The sequence below is a fragment of the Lipotes vexillifer genome, unplaced genomic scaffold (genome assembly GCF_000442215.2).
Source record: "Lipotes vexillifer unplaced genomic scaffold, Lipotes_vexillifer_v1.1 scaffold1287, whole genome shotgun sequence".
In the NCBI taxonomy this organism is placed as follows: domain Eukaryota; kingdom Metazoa; phylum Chordata; class Mammalia; order Artiodactyla; family Lipotidae; genus Lipotes; species Lipotes vexillifer.
Genome location: NW_006775239.1, coordinates 135,648 through 149,682, shown reverse-complemented (window position 1 = coordinate 149,682; position 14,035 = coordinate 135,648).

The following is a 14,035-nucleotide window of genomic DNA, read 5'->3' as shown; positions in this document are numbered from 1 at the left end:
CCAAAAAAAAAAAAAAAAAAAAAACCTTACAAGTTAATAAGAAAAAGACAACACAGTAAAAAAAAAAAGAAAAAAATAGGCAAGACTTGAAGAATCCCCTCATTAAAGAAGTTATTGAAATGTCTGTTAATCACATGAGGAGGTGTTCTTCCTCATTAGTCATCAGGAAAATACAATTTAAAGCCACAATGTATTGATGATGTTCTGTTTATTGATGTGGATGATGATTACAAATGTGTGTTCATTTTTTGAAAATTCATCAAACTGTACATTTATGATTTGTGCACTTTTATATGTATATCATATTTCAATAGAAATGTTTATTTCTACAGGGATAAGTGGATGTGGTAATAAGGGGAATTTGGCTGGTAGAAGACAGAAAAAAAAAGCTGAATGCTACTTAACCTCATATTTTCCACACTATCCCCTTTTGTCATCCTTACTGTTTTAACTTTTTAAGTCATAATGTTTTTCACGTTGTTTCTTTTTTTTTTTTTTTTTTTTTTTTTTTTGCGGTACGCGGGCCTCTCATTGTTGTGGTCTCTCCCGTTGCGGAGCACAGGCTCCAAACTCGCATGTCCAGCAGCCATGGCTCACGGCCCAGCCGCTCCGTGGCATGTGGGATCCTCCCGGACCGGGGCACGAACCCGTGTCCCCTGCATGGGCAGGCGGACTCTCAACCACTGCACCACCAGAGAAGCCCACTTTTTCCCTTTTAACACACAGTCTATATTGGCAATGCTTCAGTAGAAGTGTCAGCTATGGCAATTAAGATCAGGATTAAAGAAGCAGAATAGAGTTTACTTCCCCCTCTCCACCCATTTCCTCACATTCTAATTCTATGTTCCCTTCTGCATAATTAATACTAGAGCAGAAGGAGCTGGAGGATTACAAGTGGGAGCTTAAAGTGGAAGGACCAAACTTTTCTTTTATTCTATCCAAACCTCATCAATTATTCTTGCTGCTAGATGAACATTGGGAAAGATAAGAAGCAGGATTTTGGTTTGGGGAATCACAGGCCGTTACAGGATCCACTGACGTGAAGGGGAAAAGTTAGCAAATACCTGGTAGTGGCAGTAAGGAAATGAAACACCTGTGAACACATCTGTGTTGTGCATAAAGGAAACAGGATAGCCTAACAGTGAAGATCATGGGCACCGGAGACAAATAGACTGGTGTGTGAATTCTGCCTCACACATTTACTATGTGATTTTGGACAAGTTACTTATTCTCCCTAAGCCTCAGTTTTCTCATCTGTAGTTTGAATAAAATACCAATGCCTATTTCATAAGATTGTTGTGATGGTCAAATAAAAATTATTCACAGAAAATGCTTAATGGTGCCTATTGCAGAATAGGCACTCAGTACATGTTAACCAGGATGATGATGATATTGGTGTTTTAGAAACCTGCATCGACAGTCTTCCATTTTATGACCTTTTTAAGTTAGCTTAGCTCTAAGGCCAGCAATGTCTTCTTGGTTAAAGATAACTCGGTCTCATCTAATAGAGGGCTCTTCAGCAGAACTATACATTCATGAGGTTCATAAAATATGACCTGTTCTAGGTATCCAGTAATAAGACAATTCCACTGATGGTAACTAATATTTCACCATTTAACACGTCAAAGGCTTTATCAGAAGCCTGCCCTGATTCCTTGCATCACTGATATGCTGTAGTACTTCTTCTAAACTTTAATTTCTTAGACAACTAGTATTGAGCACCTATTATCTACTAGGTACTCTATTAAGCCTTGATAATTCAGAGTTAAAAGATAAATTTGTTGTTCTCTGGTAAGACAGATAAACTAAGCCATGAATGCAATATTGGATGATAATGTCTTATGACAGACAAAAGTACACAGGAAGAATATCCAAAGTCGACTAGCTGAATTGGGCAGAAGAATATTAAAGAAGGATGCCTGGAAAATGTAATGGCCAAGCTGAGTTTTAACAGATGAACAGGAATTAACCAAACTAGAGCAAGGGGAGAGATCTTTCTAGGAAGCTTGTGTGGAGGCAAAGTGGTATGAGAGAACAGGTTGCATCTGGGAAACGCAAGTATTTCAACAAAGCCACCTACCTGCATTTTGAATAATGGATGCTTAAATTTTTTCAGATTTAATATTTTACATCCAAAGTATGACCTGTTCATTTGTAGAGTTAAAACTGCATATGCTTTTATTGACCCATCATCAATAAAAGAGAATTGATAGCACATACATGATTTATCAGACCAACTAAATTCCATTGTGAACAGGAAGTAGAATGTTTTTAAACCTTACTTTTGCATTTTGCCTGGTAACCACACTCCTAATCAGTTGAGATATCCTGGGAGGCTAGGAGAGGAATATTTAGATTGCACTTTAGGAAATGCAGCAATTAGCTCTTAGGCCCAGTCTGTCAAAGTGGTATCATATTACACTTTTAATTCTGTCCCCCACAAAAATGATACCATTGGGAGGGAGAGTTAAGGAGCAGACCTAGGGCCAAGTTATTTCTGTCATTATTTTGTTCTGTGACTCATGCATTTTCAGAAAATAAACAGAAATTTCATCCTGGGAAACTTTGATTTTAGGTACAAAAAACATAGACTACAGCCTGTTTTATCCTATGCATTCAAGGATTATGTGAAACCCACCCAGAAAATAATAAACTTTATTCCATTCAAACACCATTCAGCTGGAGTAATTGTTACCTGTTTTTCAAATCTAAGTACCTGAATCCTAAATGTAATTTTAGTGTGAGTTTATGCAATTTAAAAACTCTCCTTATACATACCTACTTTTTAAACCCGTTTTTTAATCAGTATTTTTTTCTTAAATCCTCAAAATTACATGAGAATGAATAATTCCACAACACAAAATACAAATTATAAAAACTACATACAGGGCTTCCCTGGTGGCGCAGTGGTTGAGAGTCTGCCTGCCAATGCAGGGGACACAGGTTCGAGCCCTGGTCTGGGAAGATCCCACATGCCGTGGAGCAACTAGGCCCGTGAGCCACAATTACTGAGCCTGTGCATCTGGAGCTTGTGCTCTGCAACAAGAGAGGCCGTGACAGTGAGAGACTCGCGCACTGCGATGAAGAGTGGCCCCCACTTGCCGCAACTAGAGAAAGTCCTCACACAGAAACAAAGACCCAGCACAGCCAAAAATAAATAATTTAAAAAAAAGATGCCTCTCAAAAAAAAAAAAAACTACATACAACTTATTAGAGTGATAGATTTTCAAAAATTAATTGGTTGTATTTTCAAGAACTAGGAATAGTATGCAGAGTGATTCTGCATTAACTTCCAGGCCATCCACATTAGGGAACTGTATTCTAAACCAGTTTTGTCTGAATGTTTACATTCTGAGTCTATATGTGTGTACCATGCCAATCTATACTGAACGTTGCCTAATTTCAGTCTCTCTGGCAGAAAGATCTCAAACTTCAGATTTCACCAACAGTATTTCTATAGTTCTATGCCTGGTCCATGTCATCCTGAAATGTAAGGTGTACTTTATTTCAATATGTTCTGCAAAATGCCAACCATAGTTGCTTATTTCCTGGGGAATGACATCTCTTGTGCATTTTCTAATCTGTTCTATGGAGTTGAGTATGTGTTCACATAAGCACCTGAATTTTTGGCAGAGAGATGGTACCAGATTGGCAATATAGCACCTGAAAATAGCTGTCAAAAATTTTGGACTCCATGATGCTTCGTCTGTAACACTATCAAAGACACACTTTCACTACCATCTCTTCCTACTCCAAACTCTACCATGTAATAGTTCAAAAGTTTAATGTCTAAACTTTCATGCCTGCTCAGCAGAATTCACTACACCTGTATAAACTCTGTATTTACTAATCAAAGATAAAACAGTTAAAATACCATATCTCAAAAGAAAATTACATAAACCAATAATAACTTGTAATTTGCAAAGTTGCTCAAATTAGAATAAAATAGGTATGTTATAAATCAAAGATGTCATTTTGTATAGTTTACTTCAGCTAATTTGAGAGATATGAATGTGCGTGAATAAGGATGCTTATTTTTTTATTCCATTATCAAAATCTTTGACGTATATTATCCTTGCCCTAATCTACATTTGGACTGTCAAAACATCCTTCTGATCTGATCACACACCCTAGGACAGATGGAGACAATGATATTTTTATGAGTTTGTAGACAGAGAAAGGAAGGTGTTTGTTTTAAAATGGAAAGGAGAGCTTTTAACACTGCAAATCCCTTCAGCCTAGTGAAGATAATTTGCATTGTTTACTTTTATCGGCCTCATCAATAGACCTAACTGTACTTCTGTTTAGCCCCTTTATTTTTCTTACTCACTTTCACCTTCCTGATCTGGTCCTTACTGATTTCATTTCGGTTTTTAACAATTACCTTATCTCTGTGATTAAAACACTAATAAGAATTTCTAAGCGACAACTGTATAGTGTTAAAATCAATTGTTAAAAAGATATACAATTAACATTTGTATCTCCAGTGAGACAATTTTAAGTATGCACGATAATAGCTGTTATCTACATAACCAAATCATAAGATTCATCACTTTAAGGCCCTCTGCAAAATGCAAATGTTTTAATAGTTTACTTATATGTTCTCTATTTTTCTATGATTCTGTTTTTTGGGGATACATACTTCATACTGCTTAAATCCTGCATGTGTGGACATAAACCAGAATAAAAGGAGGGAATGCATACAAATTTAGATAGCAGATCCTTTAGTCTAGAGCAAAAGGTCGCTTTCATGTCTTTTTAGGAAGGGAGCAAGAGCTAGTCCGTGAAAACAGCTCCATAGCCATCCTCCCACCCTGAGCATGAAATACTAAGGTAGGTTCAGGGAATGATCAGAACATGTCATTATTTTGCTCTCAAATCACAAACTTTGCCACTTTATAGCCACAGAGGCAATCAGTACAGCTGAGCATAACTTCAGGAAGGCTGGCATAAAGCATTTTAAAAATCACTTTCTAGTCTGTATTAAATTCTATGAGAACACTTATGAAGAAACAGGAAGTAACTTTCCAACCTTTCTCAAGAACTGGCTCATGAAAAAAGGTAAAATATACAACTTGGGGCATTCTAAAAATCTTTATACTCTGGCCAAACAATAAATAAATCACCTTCCCGGTAATATAATTTTCACTTTAGGGTTTCTTTAACTCTTAAGAGCCTCTTATTAACAGCACACTTTCTTCAGTTTTCTTTTAATTTTCCATGACTAGTCTGTTTATTATCTTAATTTTCTATGACTGGTCTGCTTATTCTAACTCCAAGTTTATAGAACAAACCAACAAAAATCTTGGAATAAATCTCTGAAGCAAAGCCCTCTTTACACTAGGAACCAAGTCTCTCTGACTAATTTTGGGATTACTGATGGCTGCACACCCACTTCTCTATCCAACCCCAGCTCTTGGTCTTTCCAGTGCTACACACAGGCATGTGAACACCCTGGCCTGCTTGTTCCATTCACACCTATGGCAACAGTTACTACAAGGCCAAGGGGTGTGGTGCACACTGGACCAGGTCTTGAAGAAAGGGGTCCCATGGGACCTGGAAGATAGCTTGGGCAACTTGAGCATGAAAGTCCAGGGTCATATGTACTGAAATGTGATCAAGAAAGCAGTGCTCACAGCAAAGGAAACCATAAACAAAATGAAAAGACAACCTATGGAATGGGAGAAAATATTTGCAAACAATGCAATGGACAAGGGCTTAATTTCCAAAATATACAAACAGCTCATGCAACTGAACAACAACAAACAACCTGATCGAAAACTGGGCAGAAGGCCTTAGTAGACATTCCTCCAAAGAAAACATACAGATGGCCAACAGGCACATGAAAAGATGCTCAACATCGTTATTATTAGAGAAATGCAAATCAAAACTACAATGAGATACCACCTCACACAGGTCAGAATGGCCATCATTAAAAAGTCTACAAATAACAAGTGCTGGAGAGGGTGTGGAGAAAAAGGAACCCTCCTACACTCTTGGTGGGAATGTGAGTTGGTGCAGCCACTGTGGAAAACATGGAAGTTCCTTAGAAAACTAAAAATAGAATTACCATATCATCCCACTCCTGGACATATATCCAGACAAAACTATAATTCAAAAAGATACATGCACCTCTATGTTCATGGCAGCACTATTCACAATGGCCAACACATGGAAACAACCTAAATGTCCATCAATAGAGGAATAGATAAAGAAGATGTGGTACATATACAATGGAATATTACTCGGCCATAAAAATGAACAAAATAATGCCATTTGCAGCAACATGGATGGACCTAGAGATTATCATACTAAGTGAAGTTAGTCAGAAAGAGAAAGACAGATACCATATGATATCACTTATATGTGGAATCTAAACTATGACACAGACAGAAGAATTTCTTTGAAGGAGAGGTTATTTGGACACACAAAGAAATACCAAGGGCTCATGTTCACAAAGGGACATTTATGTGAGGACACAGCAAAAAGGTGGCCATTGGCAAGACAAAGAAAGAGGACTCAGAAGAAGAAAACCTGCTGGCATCTTGATCTTGGATTTCCAGCTTCCAGAATGACCTCTCAATTCCCTCCTTGAGCCTGCATGGATTTTTTTCCCAGGGGATGTTGCCTTGAAAGCAGACCTCACCTACAGATACACGAGAAATACATCTACACGTGGAACAGCTTCTACAGAACACCTACTGAATGCTGGCAGAAGACCTCAGACCTCTCAAAAGGCAAGAAACTCTCCATGTACCTGGGTAGGGCCAAAGAAAAAAAGAATAAACAGAGACAAAAGTATAGGGACAGGACCTGCACCAGTGGGAGAGAGCTGTGGAGGAAAGGTTTCCACACACTAGGAAGCCCCTTCTTGGGTGGAGACTGCGGGGGGCGGAGCGGGGAAGCTTCGGAGCCGCAGAGGAGAGCGCAGCAACAGTGGTGCAGAGAGCAAAGCAGAGAGATTCCCGCACAGAGGATCGGTGCCGACCAGCACTCACCAGCCCGGTAGGCTTGTCAGCTCGCCGGCCGGGGCGGGCAGGGCTGGGAGCTGAGGCTCGGGCTTCAGTCGGAGCGCAGGGAGAGGACTGGGGTTGGCGGCATGAACACAGCCTGCAGGAGATTAGTGCACCACGGCTAGCCGGGAGGGAGTCTGGGAAAAAGTCTGGACCTGCCGAAAAGGCAAGAGACTTTTTCTTCCCTCTTTGTTTCCTGGTGCACGAGGAGACGGGATTAAGAGCGCTGCTTAAAGGAGCTCCAGAGATGGGCATGAGCCGCGGCTAACAGCGTGGATCCCAGAGACAGGCATGAGACGCTAAGGCTGCTGCTGCTGCCACCAAGAAGCCTGTGTGTGAGCACAGGTCACTATCCACACCCCCCTTCCGGGGAGCCTGTGCAGCCTGCCACTGCCAGGGTCCCAGGATCCAGGGACAACTTCCCCGGGAGAACGCACGGTGCACCTCAAGCTGGTGCAACGTCTTGCCAGCCTCTGCTGCCACAGGCTCGCCGCGCATCCACACCCTTCCCTCCCCCACGCCTGAGTGAGCCAGAGCCCCTGAATCAGCTGCTCTTTTAACCCCGTCCTGAGTGAAGAACAGATACCCTCCGGCGACCTACAAGCGAAGGCAGGGCCAAATCCAAAGCTACACCCTGGGATGTGCGAACAAAGAAGAGAAAGGGAAATCTCTCCCAGCAGCCTCAGAAGCAGCGGATTAAAGCTCCACAATCAACTTGATGTACCCTGCATCTGTGGAATACCTGAATAGACAACGAATCATCCCAAATTGAGGAGGTGGACTTTGAGAGCAAGATTTATTATTTTTTTCCCCTTTTCCTCTTTTTGTGTGTATGTGTATGCTTCTGTGTGAGATTCTGTCTGTATAGCTTTGCTTTTACCATTTGTCTTAGGGTTCTATCCATTTTTTTGTTTGTTTTTAAATTTCTTTCTTAATAATTATTTTTTATTTTAATAATTTTATTTTATTTTATCTTACTTTATTTTATTTTATCCTCTTTCTTTCTTTCTTTCTTTATTTCTTTCTCTTTCTTCCTCCCTTACTTCCTCCCTTCCTCCCTCCCTCCCTCCCTCCCTTTCTTTCTTTCTTTCTTTCTTTCTTTCTTTCATTTTTCTCCCTTTTATTCTGAGCCACATGGATGAAAGCCTCTTGGTGCTGCAGCCAGGAGTCAGTGCTGTGCCTCTGAGGTGGGAGAGCCAACTTCAGGACACTGGTCCACAAGAGACCTCCCAGGGGGCTTCCCTGGTGGCGCAGTGGTTGAGAATCTACCTGTCAATGCAGGGGACACGGGTTCGAGCCCTGGTCTGGGAAGATCCCACATGCCACGGAGCAACTAAGCCTGTGAGCCACAGCTACTGAGCCTGCGCTCTGGAGCCTGTGCTCCACAATGGGAAAGGCCGTGACAGTCCCGCGCACCGCGATGAAGAGTGGCCCCAGCCCTACGCAACTGGAGAAAGGCCTCTCACAGAAAAGAAGACCCAACACAGCCAAAAATAAATAAATAAATAAATTTATAAGAGACCTCCCAGCCCCACATAATATCAAATGGTGAAAATCTCCCAGAGATCTCCAACTCAACACCAACACCCAGCTTCACTCAACGACCAGCAAGCTACAGTGCTGGACACCCTATTCCAAACAAATAGCAAGAAAGGAACACAACCCCACCCATTAGCAGACAGGCTGCCTAAAATCACATTAAGTCCACAGACACCCCAAAACACACCACCAGACATGGACCTGCCCACCAGAAAGACAAGATCCAGCCTCATCCACCAGAACACAGCCACTAGTCCCCTCCACCAGGAAGCCTACACAACTCACTGAACCAACTTTAGCCACTGGGGACAGACACCAAATACAATGGGAACTACGAACCTACAGCCTGTAACAGGAGACCCCAAACACAGTAAAATAAGCAAAATGAGAAGACAGGAAAACACACAGCAGATGAAGGAGCAAGATAAAAACCCACCAGACCTAACAAATGAAGAGGAAATAGGCAGTCTGCCTGCAAAAGAATTCAGAATAATGATAGTAAAGATGATCCAAAATCTTGGAAATAGAGAAAATGCAAGAAACATTCAACAAGGACCTAGAAGAACTAAAGAGGAAACAAGCAATGGTGAACAACACAATAAATGAAATGAAAAATACTCTAGATGGGATCAATAGCAGAATAACTGAGGCAGAAGAACGGATAAGTGACCTGGAAGATAAAATAGTGGAAATAACTACTGCAGAGCAGAATAAAAAAAAAAAAGAATGAAAAGAACTGAGGACAGTCTCAGAGACCTCTTGGACAACATTAAATGCACCAACATTCGAATTATAGGTGTTCCAGAAGAAAAAGAGAAAACGAAAGGGACTGAGAAAATATTTGAAGAGATTATTGTTGAAAACTTCCCTAATATGGGAAAGGAAATAGTTAATCAAGTCCAGGAAGCACAGAGAGTCCCATACAGGATAAATCCAAGGAGAAACCCACCAAGACACATATTAATCAAACTGTCAAAAATTAAATACAAAGAAAACATATTAAAAGCAGCAAGGGAAAAACAACAAATAACACACAAGGGAATCCCCATAAGGTTAACAGCTGATCTTTCAGCAGAAACTCTGCAAGCCAGAAGGGACTGGCAGGACATATTTAAAGTGATGAAGGAGAAAAACCTACAACCAAGATTACTCTACCCAGCAAGGATCTCATTCAGATTTGATGGAGAAATTAAAACCTTTACAGACAAGCAAAAGCTGAGAGAGTTCAGCACCACCAAACCAGCTCTACAACAAATGCTAAAGGAACTTCTCTAGGCAGGAGACACAACAGAAGGAAAAGACCTACAATATCAAACCCAAAACAATTAAGAAAATGGGAAGAGGAACATACATATCAATAAATACCTTAAATGTAAATGGATTAAATGCTCCCACCAAAAGACACAGACTGGCTGAATGGATACAAAAACAAGACCCATATATATGCTGTCTACAAGAGACCCACTTCAGACCTAGGGACACATACAGACTGAAAGTAAGGGGATGGAAAAAGATATTCCATGCAAATGGAAACCAAAAGAAAGCTGGAGTAGCAATTCTCATATCAGACAAAATAGACTTTAAAATAAGGACTATCAGAAGAGACAAAGAAGGACACTACATAATGATTAAGGGATCGATCCAAGAAGAAGATATAACAATTGTAAATATTTATGCACCCAACATAGGAGCACCTCAATACATAAGGCAAATACTAACAGCCATAAAAGGGGAAATCGACAGTAACACATTCATAGTAGGGGATTTTAACACCCCACTTTCACCAATAGACAGATCATCCAAAATGAAAATAAATAAGGAAACACAAGCTTTAAATGGTACATTAAACAAGATGGACTTAATTGATATTTATAGGACATTCCATCCAAAAACAACAGAATACACATTTTTCTCAAGTGCTCATGGAACATTCTCCAGGATAGATCATATCTTGGGTCACAAATCAAGCCTTGATACACTTAAGAAAATTTAAATTTTATCAAGTATCTTTTCCAACCACAACGCTATGAGAATACATATCAATTATAGGAAAAGCTCTGTAAAAAATACAAACATATGGAGGCTAAACAATACACTACTTAATAACGAAGTGATCACTGAAGAAATCAGAGGAAATCAAAAAATACCTATAAACGAATGACAATGAAGACATGACGACCCAAAACCTATGGGATGCAGCAAAAGCAGTTCTAAGAAGGAAGTTTATAGGAATACAGTCCTACCTTAAGAAACAGGAAACATCTCGAATAAACAACCTAACCTTGCACCTAAAGCAATTAGAGAAAGAAGAACCAAAAAAAAAACCCCAAAGTTAGCAGAAGGAAAGAAATCATAAAGATCAGATCAGAAATAAATGAAAAAGAAATGAAGGAAATGATAGCAAAGATCAATAAAACTAAAAGCTGCTTCTTTGAGAAGATAAACAAAATTGATAAAGCATTAGCCAGACTCATCAAGAAAAAAAGGGAGAGGACTCAAATCAATAGAATTAGAAATGAAAAAGAAGAAGTAACAACTGACACTCCAGAAATACAAAAGATAATGAGAGATAACTACAAGCAACTCTATGCCAATAAAATGGACAACCTGGAAGAAATGGACAAATTCTTAGAAATGTACAACCTGCCAAGAGTGAATCAGGAAGAAATAGAAAATATGAACAGACCAATCACAAACACTGAAATTGAAACTGTGATTAAAAATCTTCCAACAAACAAAAGCCCAGGACCAGATGGCTTCACAGGCGAATTCTATCAAACATTTAGAGAAGAGCTAACACCTATCCTTCTCAAACTCTTCCAAAATATAGCAGAGGGAGGAACACTCCCAAACTCATTCTACGAGGCCACCATCACCTTGATACCAAAACCAGACAAGGATGTCACAAAGAAAGAAAACTACAGGCCAATATCACTGATGAACATAGATGCAAAAATCCTCAACAAAATACTAGCAAACAGAATCCAACAGCACATTAAAAGGATCATACACCATGATCAAGTGGGGTTTATTCCAGGAATGCAAGGATTCTTCAATATACGCAAATCTATCAATGTGATTAACCATATTAACAAATTGAAGGAGAAAAACCATATGATCATCTCAATAGATGCAGAGAAAGCTTTTGACAAAATTCAACACCCATTTATGATAAAAACCCTGCAGAAAGTAGGTGTAGAGGGAACTTTCCTCAATATAATAAAGGCCGTATATGACAAGCCCACAGCCAACATCATCCTCAATGGCGAAAAACTGAAAGCATTTCCACTAAGGTCAGGAACAAGACAAGGTTGCCCACTCTCACCACTCTTATTCAACATAGTTTTGGAAGTTTTAGCCACAGCAATCAGAGAAGAAAAGGAAATAAAAGGAATCCAAATCGGAAAAGAAGAAGTAAAGCTGTCACTGTTTGCAGATGACATGATACTATACATAGAGAATCCTAAAGATGCTACCAGAAAACTACTAGAGCTAATCAATGAATTTGGTAAAGTAGCAGGATACAAAATTAATGCACAGAAATCTCTGGCATTCCTATATACTAACGATGAAAAATCTGAAAGTGAAATCAAGAAAACACTCCCATTTACCATTGCAACAAAAAGAATAAAATATCTAGGAATAAACCTACCTAAGGAGACAAAAGACCTGTATGCAGAAAATTATAAGACACTGATGAAAGAAATTAAAGATGATACAAACAGATGGAGAGATATACCATGTTCTTGGATTGGAAGAATCAACATTGTGAAAATGACTCTACTCCCCAAAGCAATCTATAGATTCAATGCAATCCCTATCAAACTACCACTGGCATTTTTCACAGAACTAGAACAAAAAATTTCACAATTTGTATGGAAACACAAAAGACCCCGAATAGCCAAAGCAATCTTGAGAACAAAAAATGGAGCTGGAGGAATCAGGCTGCCTGACTTCAGACTATACTACAAAGCTACAGTAATCAAGACAGTATGGTACTGGCACAAAAACAGAAAGATAGATCAATGGAATAGGATAGAAAGCCCAGAGATAAACCCATGCACATATGGTCACCTTATCTTTGATAAAGGTGGCAGGAATATACAGTGGAGAAAGGACAGCCCCTTCAATAAGTGGTGCTGGGAAAACTGGACAGGTACATGTAAAAGTATGAGATTAGATCACTCCCTAACACCATACACAAAAATAAGCTCAAAATGGATTAAAGACCTAAATGTAAGGCCAGAAACTATCAAACTCTTAGAGGAAAACATAGGCAGAACACTCTATGACATAAATCACAGCAAGATCCTTCTTGACCCATCTCCTAGAGTAATGGAGATAAAAACAAAAATAAACAAATGGGACCTAATGAAACTTCAAAGCTTTTGCACAGCAAAGGAAACCATAAACAAGACCAAAAGACAGCCCTCAGAATGGGAGAAAATATTTGCAAATGAATCAACTGACAAAGGATTAATCTCTAAAATTTACAGGCAGCTCATGCAGCTCAATAACAAAAAAATAAACAACCCAATCCAAAAATGGGCAGAAGACCTAAATAGACATTTCTCCAAAGAAGATATACAGACTGCCAACAAACACATGAAAGAATGCTCAACATCATTAATCATTAGAGAAATGCAAATCAAAACTACAATGAGATATCATCTCACACCAGTCAGAATGGCCATCATCAAAAAATCTAGAAACAATAAATGCTGGAGAGGGTGTGGAGAAAAGGGAACACTCTTGCACTGCTGGTGGGAATGTGAATTGGTTCAGCCACTATGGAGAACAGTATGGAGGTTCCTTAAAAAACTACAAATAGAACTACCATATGACCCAGCAATCCCACTACTAGGTATATACCCTGAGGAAACCAGAATTCAGAAAGAGTCATGTACCAAAATGTTCATTGCAGCTCTATTTACAATAGCCCGGAGATGGAAACAACCTAAGTGCCCGTCGTCGGATGAATGGATAAAGAAGATGTGGCACATATATACAATGGAATATTACTCAGCCATAAAAAGAAACGAAATTGAGCTATTTGTAATGAGGTGGATAGATCTAGAGTCTGTCATACAGAGTGAAGTAAGTCAGAAAGAGAAGGACAAATACCGTATGCTAACACATATATATGGAATTTAAGAAAAAAAAAATGTTATGAAGAACCTAGGGGTAAAACAGGAATAAAGACAGAGACCTACTGGAGAACAGACTTGAGGATATGGGGAGGGGGAAGGGTGAGGTGTGTTAGGGCGAGAGAGAGACATGGACATATATATACTAACAAACGTAAGGTAGATAGCCAGTGGGAAGCAGCCGCATGGCACAGGGAAACCGGCTCGGTTCTTTGTGGCTGTCTGGAGGGGTGGGATAGGGAGGGTGGGAGGGAGGGAGACAAAGAGGGAAGAGATATGGGAACATATATATATGTATAACTGACTCACTCTGTTATAAAGCAGAAACTAACACAC